This window comes from Zonotrichia albicollis, chromosome 31 (genome assembly GCF_047830755.1).
Source record: "Zonotrichia albicollis isolate bZonAlb1 chromosome 31, bZonAlb1.hap1, whole genome shotgun sequence".
Lineage (NCBI taxonomy): Eukaryota > Metazoa > Chordata > Aves > Passeriformes > Passerellidae > Zonotrichia > Zonotrichia albicollis.
In genome coordinates, this window is record NC_133849.1 from 1,528,263 (window position 1) to 1,555,778 (window position 27,516).

Sequence of the window (27,516 nt, forward strand, 5' to 3'; positions counted from 1 at the left end):
GCCTCAAGTCAAGGGAAAGCTACCTAGCAAGCAAAGCTGAAATCATAAGAGCTGGCTAATCACTAAGAGCTGAATATTCGCTGCTTGCTAGGGGCTGACCTGTGGCCTTGGTCTGAGCGAGCTGGCTTCTGAAACTCAGTCCCCTTGGGCGCTGAGCTCTGGAGCTGTCATAGCTTGCCCTAGAATAAGACCAATTAAGGCTCATTTACCATCCCTCTCCCACTTTGAATCCTCTTTTCCCCTGCACTCCTACCCCTTTCCCATCGTGCCTTCAGTTCCACCTCTTGTCCCTGTGTTTGGTTTTGGGGGATCCAGGCCCCTCCTGCTCAGTCTCAAGGGATCACATCCCCCTTTTCCCTCAATTCATGCAGCTCCTGGATGCTTTTTCCTGGGAGCAATCCCTGAGTTTTGGGACTTTTGGGGTGTAGCTAAGAAGTGTGACAGCTCTGTCTGGTGCGCCCCTCCCTGTTGTGGTCTCTCAGCTGCCCCTGACACCCTGGGGGCGCTGGGATTTCCCTCCTGGGACAAGAATGTTCATCCCCTTCCAGGAGCCCAATGCCTGGCTGGGGCTTCAGGTCAGGGGGTCCTTGAGCAGCTGCCCCAGAACCTCCCCCTGGGTCACCCAGCAGAGCCAGAGCCACTTGGCCTGGGTTCCCCAAAGGCCTCAGCAAGCTCCAGGTCCCTCCCAGGAACCCTCAACTCCCTCCAACCCAGCATCCCCCACATGCCCTATAAGTTCTCCCCATGGCACTGGCCATGGCCATGTCCCCACAAGTCGCTGGCCATGTCCCACCATGTCCTCACCCATGGCTGTCTCCCCACCATGTTTCCATCCCTGTCATTGTTCCCCACATCTCCATCCATGCCTGTGTCCACACATGTCCCCATGAATGGCTATGGCCCCCTCCATGTCCATGTGTCCCTATGTCACTCTCCATGTCTGTGTCCCACCATATCTGCGTTGTACCATGACCACAGCCATGTCTTAGCTCAATGTCTACTTTTACCTCAAGATTAGATATTTTAAAGGCATGAAGAGAAATTTTAAAAAAATCAAGACCACAACAAAAGGATTTCAGTGTCCATGCTGGCTGAGGATCCACGTGCTTGGGCAGAAGGCAAGAACCTTTTCTGGTGGAGTTTCTATCCCACTGTCTCCAAAATCTTGGTCTTTTCCCCAGTTTTTCATCATTTGGCTACGGAAGACACACTTGGGCAATAGGAAATGAAAATCGTGGAATCCCTGAAGTTGGAAAAGACCTTGTCCCGGTTCAGGACAAATTTGGGAGAGAATCCCCAAAGGGGTTCCTCTAGACAGCAGACTGAATTGGCCCCTCCCCCAACTGGTTCAGGAAAAATAAAAGACCTCCTTGAAGAAAAGTGGAAAAAACTCTTTATTACGCAATAAAACCTAAACAGTATTAAACAATAAAACCTCTTGCTGCTCTAAAAGAGAAACAAACTCACGAAGTCCCATCCGTGTGCTGTAGCTTGGCTCACTCAGTCTCTTATCAGTCCCTCTGGTGCTGGAAATGCAACGGCCCAGGCCCGGCCTGGTGGGCCACAGGTGTGAGCTGCCAGTGCTCCCCTGGGTGTTCAGGCCAGAGCAGGTTTAAACAGGTCCAAAGAAAAGGGAAAAAACCCCACAGTCCAGGGAACTTCTTTGCCTCAGCTAGCTAAAACTAACTAAAAGCAAAGGAGAGCTCTGTCCCACTGTCTGTCCAACCGCAGACAACACAGCACAGGAGCAGGAATGTGGAGGAGAGAGTGCCGAGTCTGAAAACAAACTCCACGTTGCTTCTCTCCCCCTTTCACTCTCAGGACAAGTCCTAAAGGTACAAAACTTATTATTCAGCATAAACAGAACAGACTGGGGAAACAAGAATCATATAGTCCAGTCCACCCTGAACATAACTTCAACACCATTCAGTACTAGCTCATGTTACCAGAAGATAGGAATGAATGCAAAAGATTTTATGTGGTTGAAAGTCGAAATCTGTTGTCCCCAAGGAATTCCCATTGTTGGTCTGTGTCCCAATGGATGTTCCTGCTGCTGCATTTATCTAGCTGCCCACAGGGAACCAGGAAGATGTGAAGCCTCCAAGCCAGGTGTCTTTTCAACACAGATCAGCAGGACCATGGATCACCAGGGCTCTGACCAACAACTGTCACTGGGGATCATCCAACGTGGATCCTCTCATGGCGGATGGAGCTGGAGCAGCACACAAAGCTCTTCCCACACTTGGGGCACTCGCAGGGCTTCCCTCAGTGGCGCCTCCGTTGGTGTTCTGTCAAGTGAGAGCTCTGTGAGAGCTCCCACACTCCCAACACTCGTAGGGCCTCTCCCCGGTGTGGATGCGCCGGTGGATGGTGAGTTTGCAGTTTTGCTTGAAGCCCTTCCCGCAGTCGGGGCAGCGGAACGGCCTCTCCTCCATGTGAATCCGCTCATGTTTGAGGAGATCGCAGCTCCTGTGAAACCTCTTCCCACACTCAGGACACTCGTAGGGCCTCTCCCCAATGTGGGTACGCTGCTGTTTTCTCAGGTCAGAGTTCCACCCATAGCTCTTCCCACATTCCAAGTAGCTGTAGGGCCGTTCCCCTGTGTGGATCACCTGGTGCCGAATCAGGGCCGAGCTTCCTCTGAAGCTCTTCCCACATTCCCCACACTCAAAGGGCTTCTCCCCAGTGTGGATCATGTGGTGCTGCACCAGGTAGCCCTTCTGCCTGAAGCTCATCCCACATTCCCCACACTCATAGGGCTTTTCGCCAGTGTGGATCACCTGGTGCCGGATCAGTTGGCCCCTCTGCCTGAAGCTCTTCCCACATTCCCCACACTCAAAGGGCTTCTCCCCGGTGTGGATCCTCTGGTGCTGGATCAGGACGGAGTTGTGGCTGAAACTCCTCCCACACTCCTCACACTCAAATGGCCTCTCCCCAGTGTGGATCACCTGGTGCTGCCTCAGGGTGGAGCTCCAGCTGAAACACTTCCCACATTCCAAGCATCTGTGTGGCTTCTCCCTGACATGAGGCTTCTTCACCAGCTCTGAGCTCTGGCTGGATCGCAGGATGCATTCCTGGCTCACGGGGCCTCTTTCCTCCCCAGAGCTCCCTGGGCAGGGTTTGCTGCCCCTCTTCATGAGGTACATTTGGGGCTTTTCCTCCTCCTCCATCAGGCCACGCCCTGGGAATGAAAAATCCTGGTTTGGGGAAAAAAATCAAGAGGAGAGCAGCTTGGACTGGAAAAACCTCCATGTCCAAGTTCATCTAGGAAAGTCATTGGGCATCTTGTGTCTGTAAGAACCTCCAAAACACCAAGATTCAGCACAGAAATCCTCTAAAGATCAAGATGCAAGTCTAAAATTTTCCAAACGTCAATATTCAGCAAAAACTCCCGCCAAAATAAAGAGATTCAGCCCTCACAAAAAAACAAAAGCAACAACATTTGCCTAATAAAGCTCAGAAACATCAAGATTCAGCCCCCATGAAAATCATGGATTAGCCCTACCCCGGTCACCTGATGCATCTGGGGGCACAAAGCTCCTGGGGCTGTGGGGGAGGCTGCAGATATAGGGAGGAGTAGAACCTTGTGGTGCCATCTCTTTCTGCTCCTCCTTCTCCTCTGTCCCTGCTATTCCTCACACTCCTCTTCCTCCTACAACTCCTCCTTCTCCTGCACAATCCCACCTTTTCCTCCCACGTGCAGCATTTGACCAGTTTGTTCCTCAACCCTGCTTTTCCTTCCCTTCTCCTTCTGCCCCAGGCCCAGCTCCCACTGCCGGCTCCCTCTTCCCCCCAAACCCACAGCATCCCACGGCAGGGGCAGGGATGGAGCTGGGGCAGGTCGGGCTGGGGCAGCGCTGGGCTCTCGGCCGCTCCCGCCCGCACTCGGTCCCCACTGCAGCCGCTCCCGCCAGGACAGCGCGGGGGGGCCCGGCCTTGGCGCTGCCCCCTCCCACCTCCCCAGATCCCCCTCAAGGGGGGCACACAGATGGGAAACGCTGGGAGCTGCAGGTCTGCCCGGCAACTACTGAGTCATCAGCGCCATGTGCTATGATTGGCTGAGCACTGCCTGAGGGTGGGGCTGCAGCAAGGGGGGACACCCTGCTCCAGGGGGGACGTCCCACAAATGGGGGACCCCCATGAAAGGAAGAAGAGGAAAGTGTCTTTACAAACAGATGCTGTGAATCTGCTCAGAGATAGAGCCAGGAACTTGTACATAAGGAAGCGACAGGAGAAGCCATCATTTTCAGAAAACGTTATTAATTGATGACACAGACTGCTGCTCAGCCAAGGTCCTGCTAAATTCATGAACTTCGAGAAGAACAAAGACTTCACAGAGCCATGATAACCGTTTGCTACATAAAAATAGGGAGCATATCAAGGGGATATGTAGTAGGTGGATTGGGAAGTCTGCTCCTTTTAAGTACTCCATCCAATGGGGAAAGGAAGAGGGAGATGCAGCTGAGAAAATTAGGATGATCAGGAGGCTGTGTCCTCCAACAACTGGAGAGACTCCATAGGAAATGTCCCATGCCCTCTGCCTTTCTTTAGGAATTAAATTACTTTTACAGGACTCGTCTGTCTGCTTTGTGGACAGAAACCTCTGGTGATGTCAAGTTTTCCACACACCTTGGGACGCGTCTGGAATTCCTTCCACCCTATGTAGCAGCGGGCAGTGAGTGCAGCTGAAGGTGCCTCACCCAGTTTGGGTGATCGGCTCCCTTGGGGGACAGCAGCACGTGGGATTGATTGGGTACCTGAGTGAGCAGGAGACAGACGAGTGACACATCAGGGTGGGCTCTGAAGAGTCAGCAGGGAGAGAGCACTGAAAATCTCATCAGTGAGTGCACTGGGATCTTTGGGGAGTGAACATGGCAGGGCACCCATGCAGGGTAGAAAAGAGAAAGCCAGGAAGGGGTCCTGTGCCAAAGGGATGATGATCCCAAACTATCTCTGAAGGGTCCCTTCCGAGAAGTTGAGGGAGTTTGCACATTTCCCCAGAGGTAATTAAGGACTTGGACACCCAGAGAGGCAATAAGGGAAGCGGAGAAGGGATTTAGACAACGGGATGGATGGATGGTGTTGGGTGTGCTGGGAAGAGAGTGGGTGAAGAGGAGTGTGCAGCAATACGGTTAAGGCAAGAAGCAGCAAGAGGAATCTATGTGGTAAGAAAAAGAAAAGAGGAGGAAGAGAAAAATACTGAGGATTGGGATGTTTTTCAGCAGGGTCTTATCCACAACCTTTGTCAGCTGATCATTTGTATCCCCGGTTTCCAGGAGAGGAAAGCAAGGAGGTCAGGGTTTCAGGGGGTTTCTCTGTGGGGGGCAGCGGCAGCACCGGGCGCAGAGCTGCGGCACCGGGAGCACGGGCTGGGGGCCTGTGGGGAGCTGCGGGGCCGGGCCGGGGCTGTGGGGCAGCCGGGGCTCAGCGCCGGGCGCTGCCTGACCCCACCAGCCCCGGGCAGGGCCGGCAGCGGCCCCCGGCCCCCAGGAGGCTGCGGGACGCCCCGGCCGCTGCCCGGCCCCGTGCAGCTGCCGGCCCTGCCCGCCGGGGGCGCCTTTGGACACTGCGGCAGGACAGGGAGCGGCTCTGGGCTACGGGCTGGGGAGGGCACCCTGAGCACAGGGAGGAGGAGCAAGGAACACCTGGGAAATGTCGATTATAAGGGAAGGATCAAGATATTCTTTGGGTCGCTGGAAAACAAATGATTTTGCAGAAAGCTCAGCAGCTGTCAGAGGATGAACACCCACAGGCACTGAGGGGGCTGCAGGAGGGGCACAAGAAGGCCCTGCAGCACTTGGGCACAAAGGCACAGCAGGTGAGTGCAAGAAGGGAGCAGCAAAAGGCCAAGCTGAAGGCAAAGGCCAGGGCACAGTTCCTACAGCCCCTGAGGGATCAAGCCCAGGGCCCAAGGGGGCCCCAGCACCCAGGGCATGGCTCGGCCACAAGCACCTGGCACAGGCATTGCCCTCCTCGGCAGGGGAGAGCCCACCCAAACAGCCCCTGGCAAGGCACCAGGGCTCCAGCTGCAGGGCACAAGGACACTGCAAGCACAGACAGCAGCACCCTCAGCACCAGCAAGTCCACCCCTTGATGGACATGGATTGCCAGGGCTGTCACAGCTCCCATCACACCAGGGACCCTCCACACTGGATCTCTTGAGAGCATTCAGGTGGGTCTGCATTGAGAGGAGGCATTTCCTGATGGACAGAAGGGCCTCTCAATCCACCCTGAATCTCAGACCTAATGGGCAAAACAGTAAAGGAATATTTTAATTTTTAAGGGAATGAGTGGGAAAGATGAGCAGGTATGATTTAATCAACCACTATTAGGAGATGTAGGGGATACGTTTGAAATAAATGGGGTTTTTTTCTTCCTACTGCGATTGCAATTTACTGGGAAGGAATCGGTGTCTGGATTTTGATATTGTAAAAGGTCATACAGAGGCTCATGCCGTTGTACTTTTGTGTCCAATGTCGGGCAAGGCCTACGCTGAAGTGAACCCAAAAATGTGGGAAGTCCCAGGGAAAGAGGGAAATTAGGTGTGGAGCCTCACCAAATTACTTTGAAGCAACCAGGACAAGAGGTTGCTTGTATTGATTTAAAATCAATACCCTATTCAAAGAGAGGGAAGGAAGGGCTTACAGCTTATCATTCACTCCCTGTTAAAGGCAGGGTTTTGGAGCCAGGGATTTCTCCCTAGAATACTCCAGTCAGCAAACTGGATGGATGGACACAAGGAGGAATCACAGAATTTTCAAGTGTTAAAAGGCAGATTAACTGAGGCTCCTGCCCTGGCCATCCTAGACAGGGAGAAACAATTTGAATTATAGGTGGATTTTAAACAGGGTCATGGCAAATGAATTCTTGTGTTAAAATGTTTCACCCAGTGGCCAGAGTGGCCTCAATGTCTGCAGAATTGTGCAGCCACAGCTCACATGGAAACTGATCCCTGAAAACAGATGACTACAGTAAGATCTCCTACAGTTCAAGTCTGGCATCAAGATAAAACTTTGACAATCAAAAGAGCCTCTAAATGGATGAGCAGGGCTCGGTTATTACAGTATGAAACTTGTTCAGTGCCACAGGAGGATTCAGAACTGAGGACAGGGCAAGGGTTTAACCCAGCCTCCTGTTTGAACAGCCTGGAGAGGGGCTGGCAAGGAACCCAGGACTGCACTCAAGGGACACAGCTCCAGACCCAGGCTGGGACACATTGATGGGACATTCCCTGGCCTGAAGGAGAAAATGTGTTTTTGGATGGCTCTGCAAGGGCAGCAGAAGGGAAAAGAGCTACAAGACAGGCCGTTATTAAGGAAGGGCAATCAGACACAGCGCAGGTCACCGCCCCGTGCTCAGCTCAACCCACGCAGCTGTGGGTGCTTGTGAGAGCCTGGCACTGAAATGCCCTGAGCAGGAAGGCTTCAATATCTTCTGCTGACACCATGGCACCTAACAGGGGGGCAAAAGCAATTCTGACTGCTTCAGCAATCACTGCATCAATTATACAGGTATTTTAAAAAAGAATAATTTCAGATTTAATTTATTAAAAAAAATTATTTCTTTAATTGTGCTTCTTTTCCCTTTGCTTTGGGGAAAGGAGTCTTGAATTATTTTTTATAGGATGTGACAGCATTCAATAGAGATGAGCTTAACATGTTAATAGACTGGGAACAGCCCAACAGACACCCACGGAGATAACGAGCAGCAACAAAACATCAACATTGCCCAGCAGCAAACAGCAACCAACAGCTACCCCAGGCACTGCCCCCGGCAGAGCTGGAGACAACTGGGCTGGAAACGGCTGAGAAGGAAATCTAGGAGTGTGGACTGAATTCACATCAGAGGGGAAGAAATCCGGGTCCAACAGGAAACCAAATACTAAGAACAATGCAACTTCTAAACAATGAATATTAAACCAATGGATTTATATTGTGTCAGACTGTAGAAAGTTCAGGATAAATCTAGTAAAACTCACATGTTATGGAATGATTTTTCTCTACACAGCCGGGCTATATGCGGATGAAATTATTTCTGTTGCACATCCTGGCCAGAATCAAGTAATGCCTTGATTATCTAACACTAAAAATATTGTTGGAGAGTTTTTGTTCTTCCTCCAGATTCAGTGCTAAGATTACAACATCAGAATGTTTTTTTCTTAGCAATCTTACTTTAATATTGTCAGTTACGTTTGGACCAGGGTTCTGAGAGACAATTTTTATTCTTCAGGGAAGTAGCAGAAATTTTTATTGCGGAGGGAGGTTTTTGTGTATGCGTATGCATAGCCCTTAGTGATGGCAAAATTTTGTTATGGGTTCTTCCATATTCACTTTAGGCTGCCTTTTAAAACCTAGAAGAGCATTAAAGGTGACTGTTTACCTTGTAAACAGTTAACAGAATATTGTTTAAAAAAAGCAGAAAAATAAAAGCAGTGGAGGGGAGGGAACACATGAGATACCAGATTGCTGCACTGGAACACAAGGTTCAGTTTAAGACTGCTGGGCAAAGTGTGGACAATGCACCTGGGTCTCTTGCCTGGGGCAGGAATTGGGCTGATTCCCTCTGCCCCTCACCCCAAGCTCTGCCTGCTGGCACTGATGGAATTTGCACAGCTCAAGGCAGAGCCCAGGGGGCTCTGACCTTGCAACAGAAACCGTGAAGCTGCAAAAGGAAACAGCAAAAGGAAAATGTTGTGAAAACTTCACTAAAATAAGTGGGGGGAAATCATCCCTCTGCCCACTCCAATATGTGCTGTCACTGTCTATGTTATATAGAGTGTATCAGAGCACTGGGGATTTTTGCTGCCAAAAATTCAGGGAAATCGGTTGGGAATCCAAGGATTTGATGATTTAATTAGAGAAAAGTGGTCAATTGATGCAGCCCTGGCTCCTGAGGAAGGGCCCAAAAATGGGGAAAAGATGAACGGCCAGCAGAACAAATCCTGCAACACCATGGACCAGCCCCTGGGAACCCGAACCAATTCATATCAGGAGCCACAGAACCCATTTCTCATTTCAATGGCATCATTAGATTACAAGCTGCCCTTGCAATAATAACCAACCAGACAGCTCCAGCTCCTGACCTTCCTGCTGAGCAATGAACTGAAATGAGGAACACAACACTTAACCATAGGATGGGATCAGATCATCTGTTAGCAGAAAAAGGAGGAGTTTGTGGAAAATTAAATGACTCAAATTGCTGTTGGCAAGGAGATGACAATGGAAAAGTGGTGAAACAGAAAACAAAGGAAATAAGACAGCAGCTCAGGCACCAATCCAAACGTGGAAGGAATGGGAATGGGACACATTTTCGTGGCTCCCTGGCAGACCATGGGTTAAACAATAGCTGTTTCTCCTCTTATGTGCTACAGTAACTCTCATCTTTGTACCACACGCCACACCTTGAGAGTGCAGCTCATTCAGTAGGTGAGCAAGGGGATTGTTATAGATGGGTAATATGACGATTGGCTCTTGGAATTAAGGGATGAATACTTTTTGTATGTTAAGAGAAGCTTTGCTGATGTATGGTTACGTTATTTTTGTTTGTAATTTGGACAACCTCTGTTCTCCTCGTTGTCCCTATCCCCTCCTGTACCGTTGCCACTGGAGAGCCTCGGTTGTCAGGGTTGTCGGGGTCACATGGAGGGAGGGCGGGCACATGCGCCCCTTGCATAGGGCAGGCAGAAATGGGGAACACCGCACCTCCAATCGAGCTGCATGAAGTTCTCCATCAATGACGGCAAGGAAGAGTTGACTGGCATTTGGGAGGTGCCAGGGTTGACTGATGAGACACCAGCGTAGAAAAGGTGGAGCAGCCATTTAGTGGATGAACATCTGGCAGATAGGCATGCTGGCAGCACTCTCCCTTTTACCTTATTCAGTCCTTTGTTTTGTTTGTTTCAGTTTAATAAAACTTTAAAATTTTAAAGTAAATGGTCATTTCTCACAGGTATGCAGGTGGCAGCCAGGCCTCCTGATCCAGAAATGCCCAGGAAATGACAGGGAATGAGGTAATTGAAAATAATACCTAAACGAAAGAGGACCCAGTTAGAAAAAACAAGTCAATGTGAGAATCTGCTTGGAGATGGGGCCAGTGACTTGTAGTAACGGGAGAAACCATCAGTGTCAGAAAATGTTACTAATTAACACAGACTGCTGCTCAGACTAAGTGCCGCTGAAATCCTGAGCCTCGAGAAGAAAAAAGACTTAACAGAGCCACGAATATCGGATGTTATATGGGGGGGAGGGTTTCCATCGTAAGGGAGACATGCAGTTCGCGCATCAGGAAGTCTGAACCTTCCAAGTACCTCAGCCAGTGGGCAAAGGGAGAGGGAGATGAGGATGGGGAAATATAAAGGAGCCTGCATTTAAGAGACACCTGAAGGAAATTGCCCAAGGCCTCTCCCTCTGCTCAGCAATAAAGTCACTTTTACAGGACTCCTCTGTCTCCTCTGGGCACAAAAACCTCCGGCCACGGCAATTTCCCCGCACAGCCCCGGGCACGGGGCAGCCCCCTCTGTCCCAGCCACAGCAACCGGGCCGAGCCAGCGCTGCTCCGGCAGCGGCTCCTGCCGAGGCAGCGGCCGCAAGGAGACCGCGGGCAGCCGCTCCCGCAGCGCCCTCACGCCAGCGGCAACACGGCCGGACACGGCACAACGAACCCGCCTGAGACCCCTGCCGCCCCCGAGGCCCGCAGCCAGACCCGAGCCCCCGCACAACCCAGCGCGGCTCCCACCTGCGCTGCGGCCGCCTCCGAGCTCCGCCGCCGCCTCACCGCGCTCCGGCCGCTGCCGCCGCTCCCGGCCCGCACACACGCACCGACAACGGCGCCGCTGCCGAGCCGCGGCCGCCCTCAGCCCGCCACCGGGGCCCTGCTCCGCCCCGCTCCCACCAATCAGCGCGCCACAACCACGACTGACGGCACCACCGCCCAATCGCAACCAGGGGCGGGCTCTGCACAAGGCACAGCCCCGCCCCTCGCTCTCCGGGCCCCCTGGGCTGCGTGAGGGCGGAGGCGGAGCTGAGGGACAGCCTTAGAACGGGCCCGGGCCCGAGGGGATTGAGCTGAAAACACAAAGAAACTTCTCCGCAGCTCCTGCCACGGCATTCTCGACACTGCGGCTCTGGTGGCTCCGGCTCAGCGGGAAGCCCTGGAGCCTCACTTCTCCTACCCCTAATTAGTGGCAGCAGTGCATCACTTTGATTTCCCTCAAAAAGGGAAAACTGCTCAAAACCTTTGTGGATAAGTGGGAGAGGGGAGAGATTTCTGACAGAGAACTTCAAAAACTCAGAGCAGGATCATGAGAAGTAAGTGAAGACCCTTAAATCCAGCTTTCCCCCACGCCTCCCTCCTTCCAGCTGCACCTCCTACCCCGGCAGTGCCGCAGACAGGGAATGGGGCCGGGCTCAGTTCATGCCCCGGGGCTTCTCCCTCTGCCCAGGGACAGGAGTCGTTCCCCTGCTGCACCCTGGGCTCTCTCCCACCGGAGACTTCTCCAGGAACTTCTCCGAGCTGAGTCCATCCCACAGGGCACAGCTCCCTCCAAGTGCTGCACGTGGGTCACTGTGCCCCGGGGTCATTCCTGCCAGGACAGGCTGCTCCAGCGGGGCCCTCTGGCCGCGGGGTCACAGCCTCCTCTCAGGCATCGCCGTGCTCAGGGTGGCTGCTCCGGGGGCTGCAGGGGGATCTCTGCATCCGACATCGCCGTCTTTGGAGGTGCCAGGAATAGGCTGAGCTCTACCTGAAGCTCTTCTCACATTCCCCACACCCTTCCCAGCACAGGGAGGGTTTTTCCTCCTCACAGCTCCCCGGGCTGACAAGGAGTGGAAGAGACACGGAGAAGGGAAAAGGAAAAGGCAGAAGGAGAGGAGGGAACAAGGGAGGAAAGAGATGAGAAAGGAGCATGGATGGATGTAGGACAGAATGAGGAGAAGAAGGAGGGCAGACAAGGAGAAGATGGGATTTGCCTCCATGGCAGAGGGAAGGGGAAGGAGATCCCCCCAGTCCATCCCTGGCAGGATGGCGTTGGCAGTGAGGCTGTCCTGCAGCGATGCTGTGCTGGGAGATGGAGCAGCAGAGAGGGGAAAGGGGCAGTGATTCCTCCTGCCCTGCCTGGCTGTCCCAGCCTGGAGCGTCCTGGTGCTGCCGAGGCCCTTGGAGCGTCCGGCACTCCAGAGCCCGAAGCTCACGGCTGCTTTATAAAGCTGACAAAGTCGGCAGGATGGGCCTGGGTATGTGTGGTGGTTTGACCAGGAAGAAGTGGGAATTCTGGGAAGCTGTGGTCAAACCAATGAAGGTTTTGGGTTTGAGACTGGCACCTGGTGTAGCCAGTGGGGTTTGGACACACCTCCGAGAATACACAGGGGTTAAAAAGCAGGGCACTGCCCTTGGCAGTCTCTCTTGGGACGTCGCGGCGAAGAGGTCAGATCACCCTCCCCTGTCCAGTCGCTGCTGCTGGGCAGGGGAGGGGCAGCCACGTGGTAGGCCCTGGGCCTGGACAGAGATGGGGGTGAGAAGGCCCTCAAGGATGGAAGGGTGGAGGAGCCCCAAGAGACATCGGGCAGCCATTCCCCCCCCAGGAGGGAGAGAGAGGGAGAGTCGGCGAGACGGAATGTGATAGCAGCCGGCCCAGGAGGAGAAAGGGGGGGAGAAGGGTGCAGCCCGGCCGGCCGCAGCAGCAGCACGTGTGGGAGTATCAGCGTTCTGAGATAGACAGAGACTGAAAGTTTTAACCCCTTTCTTTCATGATTGGGGCCTTGCAAAAATGCTAATCCTCCTCGAAGCTGAATGAGAAGGGAGATAAGAGATGAGATGAGACAAGGACCTGGCCCGAAGAACGTGGAGATGATTGAACGGGGAGAGATGATTTGGAGTGGCCTTTTGGCTGGACTTTTCTTGTGGCCATGAACTCAGTTGTTCCTGTGACACAGAGACTGCACTTAGGGGGAGGCAGTGCCTCAGAACCAGGAGGGTTTGTCGTGAGGACCCCCCGGCCCCAGGGGGTTGGAAAATATGGGGGGGACAGATGTCCCAAAGCAGAGACTGTGCCTTTTTGGAGTGAGACAAGGCATCCTTGAAAGACAACCCTAAAAGCAGCTCTGGTCCATGCGTCAGTGGTGAGAGCACTGGGCATGGAAGGAAGATGTCACAAGCGGCAAAAGGACTTTTTCCGGGCGGTGCCAAAGTGACAGGGAAGCACACGAGGTTTCAGTGTGTTTCCAGGGGAAGCCTATGGAACAAGAAGGACTCCTTTCCTCTTCATGAACTGAAGTTTGAGTATACTAAAGTGTGGTGCCAGGCTGGGCAGTTGGGTGTTTTGGGAGAATGTATCGGATTGGGAAAGTCAGGTAGTGGGGAGGAGGAAAGTGGTTTTTGTAAGGTTTTCAATTTTTTTCTTTTCCTTATGGTCTTTCCCTATTTTCCTGTAGTTTAGGTAATAAAGTGTTCTTTATGTTTAAGCTAAAGCCTGTTTTGCTTATTCCTGGTCACATCTCACAGCAGACACCAGGGTGAGGGCATTTTCATGGGGGGGCACTGGCTCTGTGCCAGGCTCAAACCATGACAGTATGATCTGCAGCAAACTGGGTTTATTGGTGCAGGAACAGGGCACAGAGCTGAACAGGGCCCAGGGTCAAAGACAGGGTGCAAGCTGAGGGCACAGGGGGTTTTTATAGGGGTAGTGAGGGTGGAGCTGAGGGTCAGGGTCCAATGGATATGGGGGAAAATGGTGCAGAGGAGGGGTTAAGGGTCGGGTCAGCTAATGGGGAAACAGGGGCAGAGGAATGCAGTAAATTAGGGCCAATGGAGGGACAGAGAGGGAGAACATTCTAGGGACTAAGCAGAGATGGGTAACATGGGTTGAACTAGGGTAATTAGGCCAACAGGCCAATGGGGTAACCTAACTTTACATAAATGAGCATGTGCCTGCAAAGATCTGTGGGAGAAGCAAGCTTCTCACCATAACCTTGAAATCTATTCCTCCCTTTGGGGACCAGTCCTCCATGGGTGGGAGATTAAACTCTAATGGTAGGCCCATGGACCTCCACACCAATGCATTTTCCTTTTCTTTTTTCTTTCTCCATCCAGACAAACTTTCTGATTGGCAGATCATGGCTTGGGAGAACAACAAGGGTGAGCGCCTTGGGTGTTGTGAGAAAGGAGCCTCACACTTTAGAATTTTTAGAATTTTAATAAGGGATAAATAGAGACACATGAATAACAGCACTGGTGCTTGGTGATGGCCTCAGGCACACCTGTTAACCACAGCAACTCTTCTTGTCTCCTTTTCCCCCTCCATTGGTCAAAATACATATCCATAATGATTTTAGTAATTCAGACATTTCTTTTAACTTGTTTACATGTTCCAGGAATTCTTTAGGTTGGTTTGACCCCCAACTCGCCTTTTTAGAGTACGTGCAGGAATCGTGGATTGCTGTTTTGAGGGTTGTGTGTCACTCCCTCACAAGGGCCCCTGTTCTGTGGTTTCACAGGTGACAGTTATTGACAGTGGAAGGGTCAGTGGCAGGGCTCCTCATCACATCCCTTCCTTAAATGTTATCTGGCCATGCAGAGGGTTTTAGCTATTTCCACAGGTCCTTTAAATGAACATTAGCTATTTCACAAATATCTCTGAGTCATTCTCATTATTGTCAGTTAGTTACAAAAATAAAAGCAATAGTTATTATTTCACAACTACAGCTACTTCTGCAATAGTTAACATTATAATGGACAACATCTGGCATCCACTTTAATATTTTGCAAAAGCCAAACTATAATGTATGTTTTTCATACTATCCGCCAACTAAAATATCATCCGTAAATGATGTTCTGAGGATATGAGCTACCCAGGGGCCAGGGCATTGGCCACAAAAAGCTGACAAATTATACTACAGCAAAAGCAGTTAAAAGTGATTACAAACTGTACTGCATCAAAATTGTTGTAATTAAGAATACTTTGCAGAAGTCAATACATAATGGCAAATGCCAACACTACCCAGTTATTTATAACAAACCCAGGGCAGGTTTTTCCTTTGCATGGAGCACTTGGGCCTTCCCCGGGCCCCTTCTGCCCTCGTGCAGAGCCGGTGGCATTTTCCAGCACACCCAGTTTGTAACCAAGAGCCGGGTGCAGCCCAGAAGGCTCCAAGCGCCTCCTTCCAGGCTGACTCTGCAGGTGCCGAGGCTGCTCTGGGCTCTGCCAGGGCTCTGCTGGGGCTCAGCTCTGGGCCAGGCTGGGCCCGCTCTCCCCTCACATTGCTCCGGGCAGCTGAGGCACAGCAGGAGGAGGAAGGGACACGGCAAGGCAGTTGAGGGTTAAGAGAGTTTTTATTCAAAAAACTGCCATAACAAACAGGCAATCCTAACTACCCTAACCAACTAACAGTGCTAACTACCATAAACAACTAGCAGTGCTAACTACCATAATTAACTAGTTGACCTAACTACTGTAACAAGAAGCTGCTCTCAAGTGCTTCATGTCCTCTGCTGCTCCCTCAGTTGCTTTGCTGCAGTGATCAGAGGTGTCAGGCTGGAGAGAGGCTTGGCTGATGATAAAAATGGGTGCTGCCCAAAGGATAAAGAGGAAAGAAATGAACTGTTACTTTCCAGAGTCATGTTCATCACAGGCTCTGTTGCAACAGGAGAAAGGGAAATGGTTTGAAACTCAGGAGAAGGAAGCAGGCTCAGATTGGATCTAAGGAAGAGTTTTTTAACCAGCAGAATGGGGAAACACTGACAGAAGGTGCCCAGAGATGTGGGAGGTGCCTCCTCCCTGGAAACATCCAAGCTCAGGCCAGGCAGAGCTCTGGGCCCCCTGAGCTGCCTGAAGATGTCCCTGCTCGCTGTGGGGCACCAGGCCCAGATGAGCTCCAAAGGAGCCTGCCAAGCCACAGCAGGCGAGGATTCTGCTTGCTCTGCGTGTGGAACGCGGCCAGACTGGAGACTGTCGGAGGGGGCCCCACAAGAAAAGCCCTCCCTGGCGCTGCTGCTTCCCCTGCAGCCCCTGGCCCTCACCTGCAGCAGCTCCTGGGCAGCCCAGCGCCGCTCCTCGTCCGTCTCCAGGCTGCACTCGATGAAGTCCCGCAGCAGAGCCGACAGGCGCCGGGGCTCCTGCAGCTGCGGGGTCCCGTTCTGCCGGATCAGAGCGCGAGCCTGCAGGGAAAGCAAACTCAGCGCTCTGTCAGCTCCCTTCACACCCACACGGGCTCACATCCACCCCGGGCCTCAGCCCCAGCTCCAGGGGCACTTTCCTCCCTGCCAGAGATGCTGCTCAGAGCTCATTTTGCTATGCCAGCCAAAAAACCACAAACCCTGGGGCTGCCACAGCCACTGCAACATCCAAATGATCTCGCCTTGAGAGCCAGTTCCATTGGCTGACTCTGTTAGTAGGAACCTTCATCAGAAATATTGTGTTATTTCAGAGGATTCTTACATCAAGTGCATCTCTGCAGTGCCACTGACACTCAAGTAAATTCATTCCTGATGCCCCATCCCAGAAACTGCCAGGCAAGAAACAGGAGTTTTGTGATGCTGAAAGCTCAGGCTTGGTGACACAGAGAAAGTAGCTTGGACTAGGAAAGAAATATGTTAGACTATGGGGATGTTAAACAATCATCTTCATGTTTTCAACAAGTTTCCCAGTGAGAAGAATCAGGGGAGAAATCATCTCGCAAAACCTCTTTTAGAAACTCCTGCAGAAAACTTGTTGGGTTTGGGGGCGGGATGTGGGGCTGGTGTGCAGTTTTCTTGCAAGGTAACATTAGAGCTGATGTACTTGTTTCACATTTTCAGGTCATCCTCACAACCAGAAGAGCTGCAACAACATAAATCCCAAAGCAAATTGTTGCTAGAGATTGCAGAATCTTTGTCTGTGTTGAAGATGGAGTGCTCTGGGCATTCCCTTCCCATGTGCAGAAACCTCCAGCTGCTGCTCCCAGTGCAGGGTCCCCCTGTGCTCACAGGCCTCTGCAGCCACTGCAGAATTTGCCTCTTACCATGGCCCCCGTTTCCCTGAAGTAAGGAGGTTCTCCTTCCACCATCTCGATGGTCACAATGCCAAAGGCCCAGATGTCCACCTTGGGGCCATAAGGAGATCTGGTCACAACTTCTGGGGCCATCCAGTGAGCAGTGCCCACCATGGAGCTGCACTGGTCCTGCTCAGGGCTGAGCTGAGCGCAGAGGCCAAAATCAGCTGAGGACAGAAACAAACCCTGTCAAAGGCAGCTGCAATGAGGAAACCAAGCACAAAGAAGGGCCATAGGCAGAGCAAAGGCACTGCTGGCACCCTGCTCCTCTCCTGAGCTCTCTGCAGGGGCAGCCGCTCTCAGCTGGCAGCAGGGGCCGGGCAGTGCCCCCAGCAGCCCTTGTGGGGCTCTGGCCCTCCCTGGGAAGCAGCCCCACACCCGCAGCCTGGGAGCGCCGTGCCTGGCCAGGAACACCCACCCAGCCTGACAGAGCCGTCCATGCCCAGGAGGATGTTGGAGCTCTTCAGATCCCTGTGGATCACCCGCTTGGAATGGAGGAAATCCAGGCCCTGCAGACACTGAGAGAGAACAATGTGGTAAATAGATATGATTCATGCTGGTAAGATTGAAACAGTAATCAATATTGATACAGTAATTAATATTTGGAAATAGTAAAACAGTTAAAAGTTGTAATGCCAAAGAAGAAAGGGAGAGGAGGGGCTCCACCCCCCTCTCCTGGCAGATGTTCAAGGATAAGAGGAAAAAGCAAGAGCTAACAGTTACTAAAAATTAACAGAGTGAAGGGAAAATCTGCTTGGGTCCCAGGAAAATGCCCGCTATAAGAGATTTATTGCTTTGATGCTCAAACGTAGTAATATGTTAATTTTGGCTTACATTATACTGGCTTGGTGCACATGTGTAACCCAAAGGTGAATTAAAGGACAAAGAGAAAGAGGAGAGGTCTTCATCCAAAACGACCCCCAAAGACTTGTGCGACCACCAAACCAAATGGTGAAGCGTGCACGGTAAAGGTGGTGATGAGGGCAGAGGTAAAAATGTGATGAATCGAAAATGGGAGGAGATGGCATTGACACATGACATATAAGGGGGGAATCTTCACTTGGCAAGCTTGCACGTGAGGTGGCAAGGGTCCAAGAGCCCTGCACTCCGTACCCCGTGGTTATCTTTTGCTTATGCGCTATTATTTGAACCAAATGATCCCTTACTTTAATCATATTATATTGTCAATATATATTTTCTAAACTATTAAATTAAAATTGCTGCTATCTCAAATATCGTTTGTTTTTTTTTATGATGGGATAATTGGGCAAACATAACAACAAGAAACACGAGGGCAAAAACCAATGGCCGGAATATATCACACAAGGAAGGACAGTTCAGAATTGTGCCAGCAGCAGCTTTGCTGTGACAGGCCAGGAGTGCAGTGCACACAAGCTCCAGGCAAACGGTTCAAGGCAAAGCTGAGAACAGCAAATCTCAAATCCAAACCAGACAGAGAGTACCACAACAGCAGGAGAGAGAACAAGAACAGAGTAGAAGTGCAGTGATGCTGGCAGGCCGTTCACTGCAGAGGCTCTTTCTTCTCCAGCTCACAAAAACAACACAGAAACAAAGCCCTGAACATGGAGCCTCTCCTGTTCTCACGCCCTGTTTGGAAGGATCATCATGTCCCAGCCATGGAGTGACAAGCAGGATCCCTCACCTCCTGACTGACAGCTGCCATCTCTCCTTCAGCCATGCGTGTCTGTCTGACAACGTCCTGCAAAGTTCCTCCATCCATGTATTCCATCACCAGCCAGAGATCTCCATCAACAAGGAAGCTGGAAGAGGAAAACAATGGCATGGAGATGAAAGTGCAGAGCTCAATTGCCCCATGGAAAAGCCTGGAGTGGAGTTTTGATTCCAGGTCACTTGTCAATGAGGACCGACTCAGATGGAGAGACATTCCTGCCAGGCTGCACAGCCCTTGGAATCTGCACAGTCTAAAGGAGAAGGAGACACCTGTGAGAAAGGAGAGGCCTTAGATGGCAAGCAGGTGAAAAATGCAGTTTAGCAACAGCCCAGATCCATGCGGAACCACAACCCTTGGCCCCAGCTGGTTCAGCTTCTGAACTCATCAGTTCCACCATTCCCTGCAGAACAAGGCAACACAACTGCCAGGGTTATCCAGGGGAGGAGGCCGTGCAGCACTTGGGACAAAAGCAGTCAGAAAACCTTTCAGAAAGTCCCGTGACAAACAGGCAAGGCCAGTGAAAAATGGGCAAATGAGGCATTTCTGGAAACAAGAACCTGATCTTCCTGGCATCTGTAGCAATGGAAAAGGGCTGGGAAGAAGAAGCCAAGGGAAATAATTTCTGCTGTGGTTCATCAGACTTGCTGGGAGACACAGCAAACGGGGAGGAACTTGAAGGAAAAACCAAAGCAAAGCAACAAAAGCACTTGGAGGGAGAGAACTGCCAGGCTGTTGTTTTGGGAAGATGTGGCTGGGTCAGGCATTTTCAAAACAGGCTACGGACTCCGGATGCCAGGAAATGTTAACGCAGGGCCCAGGCACAGGATAAGAGCTGAAGTACTCACCTGTCCAGAAATTTGACAATGTTGGGGTTCTTCTTGTCCTTCAGGAGCAGGATCTCATTCACAGCTCGTTCCCTGTTCTGCCCTCTGAGACTCATTTTCTTTATGGCCACCTGAAGGGACATTGCAGCCTTTAACTGCAGGAGTCTGTGCCAGGAGGCCACAGCAAACACGGAGCAAGTCTTTGTGGAGCGACGGAGCTGGGCTGGGCCCAACTGCCTTGGGATGGGACACCAGAGCTCAGCAAGGGCCATTGCCACAGCCCATTGCTCTGCCAGCTGGGGGCTGCTTACAGGACACATGGCCAGAGACATTTGGCCTTGCAAGCTCTGCAGAAATGGTCCCTCAGCTGTCAGCCTCAAAGCTCTAACAACATTCTCTGCACCTACAGTCCCCTCAAATGGCCTCAACATTCTCATTATTATTACTATTCAAACACATGTTGCAAGCAGGAGGTAATTCTGGTTCTGTGAAAACAGAGCAAAACAGCCAGGAACCCTTTAGCAATTCTATGGGATTTGCTCATGATTTCAGATCCAACTGCTCTGTTTGGGATTGCACAACAAAGCAAACACGCACATCCATTGCTCAGGTGATGCCTGTCACAGGCTGTCACTGACACCAGACCCAAACACAACTGCAGGATTTAGGAGAGAGCTTTGCTCTGGACACCTATCTTCTCATTTCTCTCCCTCTGTGAACAGCTGAAGTAGGACTAATACCCCAAACTGAGCCCAAGCAGGAGCTCTCCCTAATTACGGCTTGAGGTTCCCTTTGAAAATGAAAGGCAGGATGGAAAAACTGCTAAATAATGTTCCTGTCTGAGGCTGGGATGAAGCTTAATTGGGCCTCAGTCTCGAGCAGCTGATGCATTCACACTTTTAGATATGAAGATCAAGTCAGGGTGTCCTGCTCTGACAGACACCACTGCCCTCCTTGCATTCCTTGGGCACTTGAGAAGGACCAAGTCTGTCCCAGCTGTGCTCTGCAGGCTGACACTGCTCTGCCTGCAGAGGAGCAGCCTGGGCAGGAAAGCTCTGCTGGCCCCCAGAGCTGCAGCCACAGCTCCCAGCAGAGGGGAAAGCCCTGCAGAGCTGCCGGCCGTGCTGGGTGTGTTGGCACTGACCTCTCCTCCAGTGGCCCTGTCGAGTCCTTTGTAAACGGCTCCGAAAGCCCTGGAGACAAAAGAGCAGAGAAGAAAGAAGCAGCGCTTTAGGCCCTGGCAGTGAAAGCCAGCCCAGACAGGAGATCTCTGCTGCCTGCAGCGTTCACAAACACCTGGGTGCATCGACCCTTCCAACAGCAGCACAGCAGCCACCAGCCCTCTGCCATGCAAGGTGTGCAAGAGAAAACTGAGACCCAACACAAAGGAACTGGGCTGGAGCAAGTCCCAAATGTCCACCCTGAATTGCTTTAGCTCAAATCCTGAGGTGAGAAATGGGTGTCTAAAGAAGTGGAAAAGAATGCATTTCATCCTTTCCCATTTCCTGCCTAAGACCTGCAGGATCCACAAGGGCCCTGCCATCAGGCAGGCGATGCATTTTCCCCCAGAGTGCTTCAGCTCTGTGTCTGTTACTGAATGTATGGGGTCTGCTACCTGTGCTAGAATAGAGCACTTATTAGTTCATCTCTGGTTTCTTTTTCTAAACCATTAGGTTGATAATCCTGACCAGTGGATATTTTTTGATGGAAAATATTTTAAAGAAATCTTCTTGAGAACTGTTTTCTGACAGTCACCAGATGGTGAGTTGCTCTTTTAGGCAATCCAGTTCCAGGGACAGAAGATCTTCCAGGTCCTGCTCCTTGCTGCAGGCAGGACACTGCCAGCCTCAGGGGCCTTTGACGATGCCTTCTGACCACAGTTATCAATTCTGATCAGGACTGAGAGACAGCAGGATGGTAGCCCAGTGTCTGAAGGTGCTTTGGGATCTCCTGAGCTCTCACTTGATCCTGCACCAGCACAACCCCCAGCCCTGCTTGTGCAGAAGCAGCTGCCGTGCACTTACCCTTGGCCAATCTGCTCCACTTCCTGGTATTTCTCAGCAGGCTCCGCCTCGCTCACGGTGTTCCCTGAAAGAAAAAATGTGGAAGATGCTCCCTCCCAGAGTGAGAGCCTGCCTTGCAGCAGAGCCAGAACCAGCCCCACACAGCACTTGCTCGGGCACCCAGGGACAGAGCAGACATACTCAGCTGCATCAGGCACCACTCCCCTCTCCCCTCTGGCTGCAGGGCTGTGCTGCTGTCAGAATGTTCAGCCCAGGATCCCACAGCGGAGGGAGCTTCATTGTCCTCTTCCCAAGCAGAGGGAGCTTCTCCATCCTCTTCCCAAAATGCTGCAGCTTCTCCATCCTCTTGCCAAAATGCTCCAGCTTCTCCATCCTCTTCCCAAAATGCTGCAGCTTCTCCATCATCTTTCCAAGCCAGGGGATCCTTGCTGTCCACTTCCCATGCTGGGAGATGTTCACTCTCCTCTTCCCAAGACACAGGATGTCCTCCATCCTGTGGGAGGAGGATGGGAGATGGGAGATGTCCTCCATCCTCATCCCACTCCGGGAGATGTCCTCCATCCTCATCCCACTCCGGGAGATGTCCTCCATCCTCATCGCACACTGCCAGTTGTCCGTTGTCCTCATCCCACTCCGTGGGAGCTTGGCCATTCTGGTCCCACACCAGGGCACATCCACCGTCCTCGTCCCACGCTGGGAGATGTCCCCTGTCCTTGTCCCACCCCGCGGGAGCCTCGCCGTTGCATTCCCACACCGCGGGATGTTCGCCCTCGTCTCCCAGAGCAGCGGGAAGTTCACTGTCATCTCCCGGCACTGAGGGAAGTTCACCATCGTCCCCCGGAGCAGCGGGAAGCTCACTGCTGTCTTCCTCCTCTTTGGCCTCCTCTTTGGAAGCACAGGGAGACCCAGGAGGTGCTGGTGCTGCTTTTGTGCCCTGTGGACAGACGGCAGCGTGAGGAACGGGAAGTTCTATCTCAGTTATCACCTTATTTATCCTCAGCTGCACATCCAGCTGCACTAAGCAGAAATTGGTTGCAGAGCTGTTCCAACTAACAATGGGCTAAAGTCAACATTGCCACTTATTGTTGGGAATTCAATATTCCACCATGGCTAAAGCCAGCAAACAATCCTCTGCCTGCAAAACCAGACCTGCAGCTCTTCAAAAGCTCTTCAGCAGAAAAGGAGAAAACTGATGGGAATTCCTTTGCTGCTGCTGCTGCTGCAGGCACTGACAGGAACTTTCCTTCAGCCTCCCAGGCTGGCACTCGGCTGCCACATGCCGAGCTCACACCTTGCTGCACAATTCCAAGTACCAAAGGTTCCTTTCCCACTCACCGAAGGAGGAGCTGCTCGGAATGTAGACATGAGGTGCCCTGAAATGGGAGACATGAACCAGATGCTGTTAGGAGAAAAACTGCCAGTGGTGGGAAATGCCATGGAGCAAGGCAACCCCGAGAGAGCATTTTGCTTTCACAGCATTCCTCCAGGAGCCACAGTCCCTTCCCACAGCAAGCAAGAGAACAGCACAAAATACTGGGCTGGGTCAGTTCTTGGCTGGAGCAGCAAAGGGAGGGAGTTCCAGGCTCTGCTGGCACAGACTCCCTGCTTGAGGGAACAGAACCCCCCAGGGCTCATTGCAGATGCTGTGCACGCCCCGCTGGCTGCAGACACCCCCTTTTCCAGCTGCAGCTGCTGGCAGGAGCTCTCCCAAAGCAATGGTGTCTTCATGGCAATTTGGTTCCAAAGTCAACTCAGCTCCGGAGGAAGAACAGAAAGCACACAGCAAGCCCAAAGCCACAGATGCTGCAGCAAAGGAAAACCTCGACTTACGTGCCAAATGGGTTAAAAAATACCCCGAATAAGCCACAGAGTACACAGTGCAAACTGCAGCAGCCACGTGCTGCATCATTTTGGCTGTGCTGTACACGTCTGCAGCCTGTAGCCCTGCAAGCACAGAAGGACACCCGTCAGGGCTGGGCTGGCTGCTGAGAATGCCTCGGGCAGGAGGATCCTCCGGCAGCGAGCCCAGAGCCACTCTGGGCACTGAGGCCTCCGTGTCCCACAGCAACGGGAACACCACGGGGATGTGGCGCTGTTCCTGTGACATCCCAGCAGCAGCTCACGCAGAAACCGCCTGGAAGGTTCTCCTGTGTCACAAAGGAGCACAAAGAACCCTCCCAGGGCACAGCCCATGGCCCGAAGGGTGCAAGAGGAACTCGGAAAATGCAGCAAACAAGGACACCCCACAGCCCAGCCTGAACACTGAGGAGGAACAAGGACGGCACCAAACCAAAGGAAACGTGACCATTAGTCACTGATACTTCTGACTAAAAGCAGCAAGCCTTGTTCCATCTGGGATCTTTGTTCTGGTTCTAAATGCTGGCAAGGTTCTCCACTCTAAATACACAGAAGGCAGGAACGGGGGAGGAGGTGGGATTAGGAATGAGGAGGTGGAGGAGGAGGGAGAGAGGAAAAGGAGGAGCAGGAAGAGCGGGAGCAGGAGCAGGAACAGGAGGAACAGGAGGTTCCAGTGCCCCCTGTGGCCGCGGGTGCGGAACCATCGCCTCCAGGTCATCCTGCAGGTGAGCGGGGAGGGGGAGCCCGTCCCAAATCTATCGGGGGGGTCCCTGAGAGGGTTTTTTTGTTGGGGTGTGTTTGGAGCTCACAGATTGTGGAATTAACCCCAGATATCATCTGGTGTCCCTGGGAGGTTTTTCTCTCTGTGTTCATAAGTTTGGATCTTGCAGGAGCCCAAAGCTGAGCCCCTTGGGGGATCTTTGGGGGCCCACGTAGCCATTGCCCAGTATGGGCAGGGGAGGTCATTGGTCCTGGGGATCCCCGGGTGAGCAGAGGAGGGGAACCCCTGGGACCCCCAGAGTGTGGAGAGCAAAGAGGGGCAATCCCAGAGCTGGGGGACCCCGGCAGACTGGAAAGGGGGGGAGCCTGGAGAGGAGGGACCCCTGGGATCCCTGGGATCTCAAAGCAGAGCATCAGGGTAGAAGGGACCCCATGGACCCCCAAAAGCCCCTGGATCATCCCTAAGCAGGACGCTGGAGAAGGGGGAGCCCCTGAAACCGTTGGGCTGAATCTTGATATTGTGGAGATTTTCATGGACACAAGACTCCTGCTGAGATCCAGAGATGGACCTGGCCAGGAGGAGCTTCTACTCCAAGGCACTCCCACCTTGGTTTCCCCCAAACCAGGGTTTGTCATTCTCAAGCTGTGGCTAAATGGAAGAGGTGGAAAAGCCCCAGAGATCCCACACGTGGAGGGGCTTCAAACCCAGCCCAGGGAGCTGTGGGGAGGAAAGAGCCCCCCTGAGTCAGGAAGGCGGCCAGAGATCCAGCCAGAGCTCAGAGCTGGTGGAGAAGCCTCATGGCAGGGAGGAAAGCTTATGTTTCCTTCTTGCTGGTTGGTGGAGACATTGCTGTGATCTTGTTGATGACATCAGTGGGAATCTGACACCTTCCATCTTGCCACTTTACTCCAGGAACTGGATCTTTTGGGCAGGTCCCTTGATTTTGCTCTTCTTGACGGTGAAGCTGGCTTCCAGCAGAATCTGGATGATCCTCTCTCCATTCTCAAACACTTCCATTGCTGTGTTCTCCCACACAATGATGTCATCGATGTACTACAAGTGCTCTGGAGCCTCACCCCTTTCTAGTGCAGTCTGGATCAGTCCATGGCAGATGGTGGGGCTGTGCTTCCACCCCTGGGGCAGTTGGTTCCAGGTGTACTGCATGCCCCGCCAGGTGGAAGCAAACTGAGGCCTGCATTCTGCTGCCAGAGGAATGGAGAAAAATGCATTGGCAATGCCAATGGTGGCATACCATTTCACTGCCCTGGACTCCAGCTCGTAGTGGAGTTCCAGCATGTCTGGCACAGCAGCGCTCAGTGGTGGAGTCACTTCATTCAAGCCATGATAGTCCACAGTCAATCTCCATTCTCTGTGAGACTTGCACACAGGCCAGATGGGGCTGTTGAAGGGTGAGTGGGTTTTGCTGAGCACCCCTTGGCTCTCCAGCTCACGGATCATTTTGTGGATGGGGATCATGGCATCCCAATTCGTCCAGGACTGCCAGCGGTGCACCGTCAAGGTGGCAGTTGGCACTCGCTCTTCCACCCTCAGAAGTCCTACTGCAGATGGATTTGTGATAGTCCAGGCAAAGTGTTCAATTGCTTAATGTTCTCTGTCTCTACAGCAGCTATGCCAAAAGCTCACTTGAGTCTTTCTGGGTCTTTGTAAAGCCATTCGGGAGGAAGTCTATGCCCAGAATACACGGGGCCTCTGGGCCGGTCACAATAGGATGTTTCTGCCACTCTTTCCCAGTCAGGCTCACCTCAGCTCCCAACGGGGTCAATTGCTGGGATCCCCCTGTCACCCCGGCAATGGAAACAGGTTCTGCCCCCACATATCCCGATGGTATCAGGGTACACTGTGCACCAGTATCAACTGAGGCATCACATTTTTGTGGCTTTGATGTGCCAGGCCATCAGATCCACACTGTCTAAAAGATCCAGTTTGGCCGTGCCTCTTCCTGGCTAGAGGCAGGGCCCCTCTAGTCCATGTTTTAATTCTTTCCTGGGCATACATGGTGGAGGTTCGTTCAAGGGGATCTGACAGATCATACTCAGCAGCTTGGTCATGGGAGGTTGAGGCTTCCTTCACTTTACTGGAGTTCCCTCGATTAGTGTTTCCCTCCTTGAATTGACGCACCCGTGCTGCCAGGACAGAAGTGGGTTTTCCATCCCACCTTCCCATGTCTTCCCCATGGTCACGCAGGGAGAAGCACGAGTCAGCCCCTGGCGGGTACCCTCTCTGTCTAGCTGGGGAACATTGGGCTCTGACTTTGGGGCCTGTGACTTGCACTGGTGCCATATGGGAACTGTTGCTCCTCACTGTGACGGTGTTCACAGAGGTCCCAGAATGAGGGAAGAGACGAGAATGTTGGCTCCATGTTTCAGAAGGTTTGATTTATTATTTTATGATATATATTATGTTAAAACTATACTAAAAGAATAGAAGAAAGGATTTCATCAGAAGGCTAGCTAAGAATAGAAAAAGAATGAGTAACAAAGGCTTGTGACTGACCAAGACAGTCCAGACAGCTGGACTGTGATTGGCCTTTAATTGGAAACAATAACATGAGACCAGTCACAGATTCAGCTGGTAATTCCACAGCAGCAGATAATTATTGTTTGCATTTTGTTCCTAAGGCCTCTTGGCTTCTCAGGAGGAAAAAATCCTAAGGAAAGGATTTTTCATAAAATATGTCTGTGACACCTCACCTCTTCCCTCATCTCCTCTTTGAGATTTTTAATCACAGCAGAGACATGAGCCAGCATTGGGCCATTGATCATACTCTCATAATTTCTAAGCTTGTTGGCAACAGAGCCCACTGTCTCTCGGTTGGTGTCGGCATTAATTGTTGCAATAAACGTGGTGTATTGAGATGGCCCCAGATTTGCTAGACTCCACAACATTTGCCCTGTGCATCTGACCTTGTTGGGGTCATTATCATGCTGTCCATCCCTCCCAAAGAGTACCTCCAATACTGCCACATCTCTCAGCTGTTGGATGCCTTCCTCAAGGGTCTTCCAGCACATTCTATGGTGGTGCTCCTGCATGCTTTCCCTGTGGACAAACCTCTCTCTGGCACTCATTAAAAGCCGCTCCTAGAGGGAAAGGGACCCTGGCTCCCTTACAAAAATCTGATTGATACCTGAGTCCTGGGTCAAGGGTCGCAAATTCCTTGCCTCACCACCACGTAGTACAGGACACCTGTACTTATAAGGTCCCAGACTCAAAGTAGCCAGGTTGTGTAAGTCTCACATCCCCATCATGCAATGCCTTTGTGCAGATTTTAGAGATTTTCGTGCGTCAGGGACTCGGTGACGATCTCAACCTCTGGATCTCCTGAGGGTTGTGAGGGCTTTCCCTTATCTGGGTGCTC

At 52.1% G+C, this 27,516-nt stretch overlaps 1 pseudogene; it reads right to left on the reverse strand.

The window, feature by feature from the left end:
• LOC141725842 (class I histocompatibility antigen, F10 alpha chain-like) overlaps positions 1-27,516 on the reverse strand; it is a 259,037-nt pseudogene that overhangs the window by 97,993 nt on the left and 133,528 nt on the right.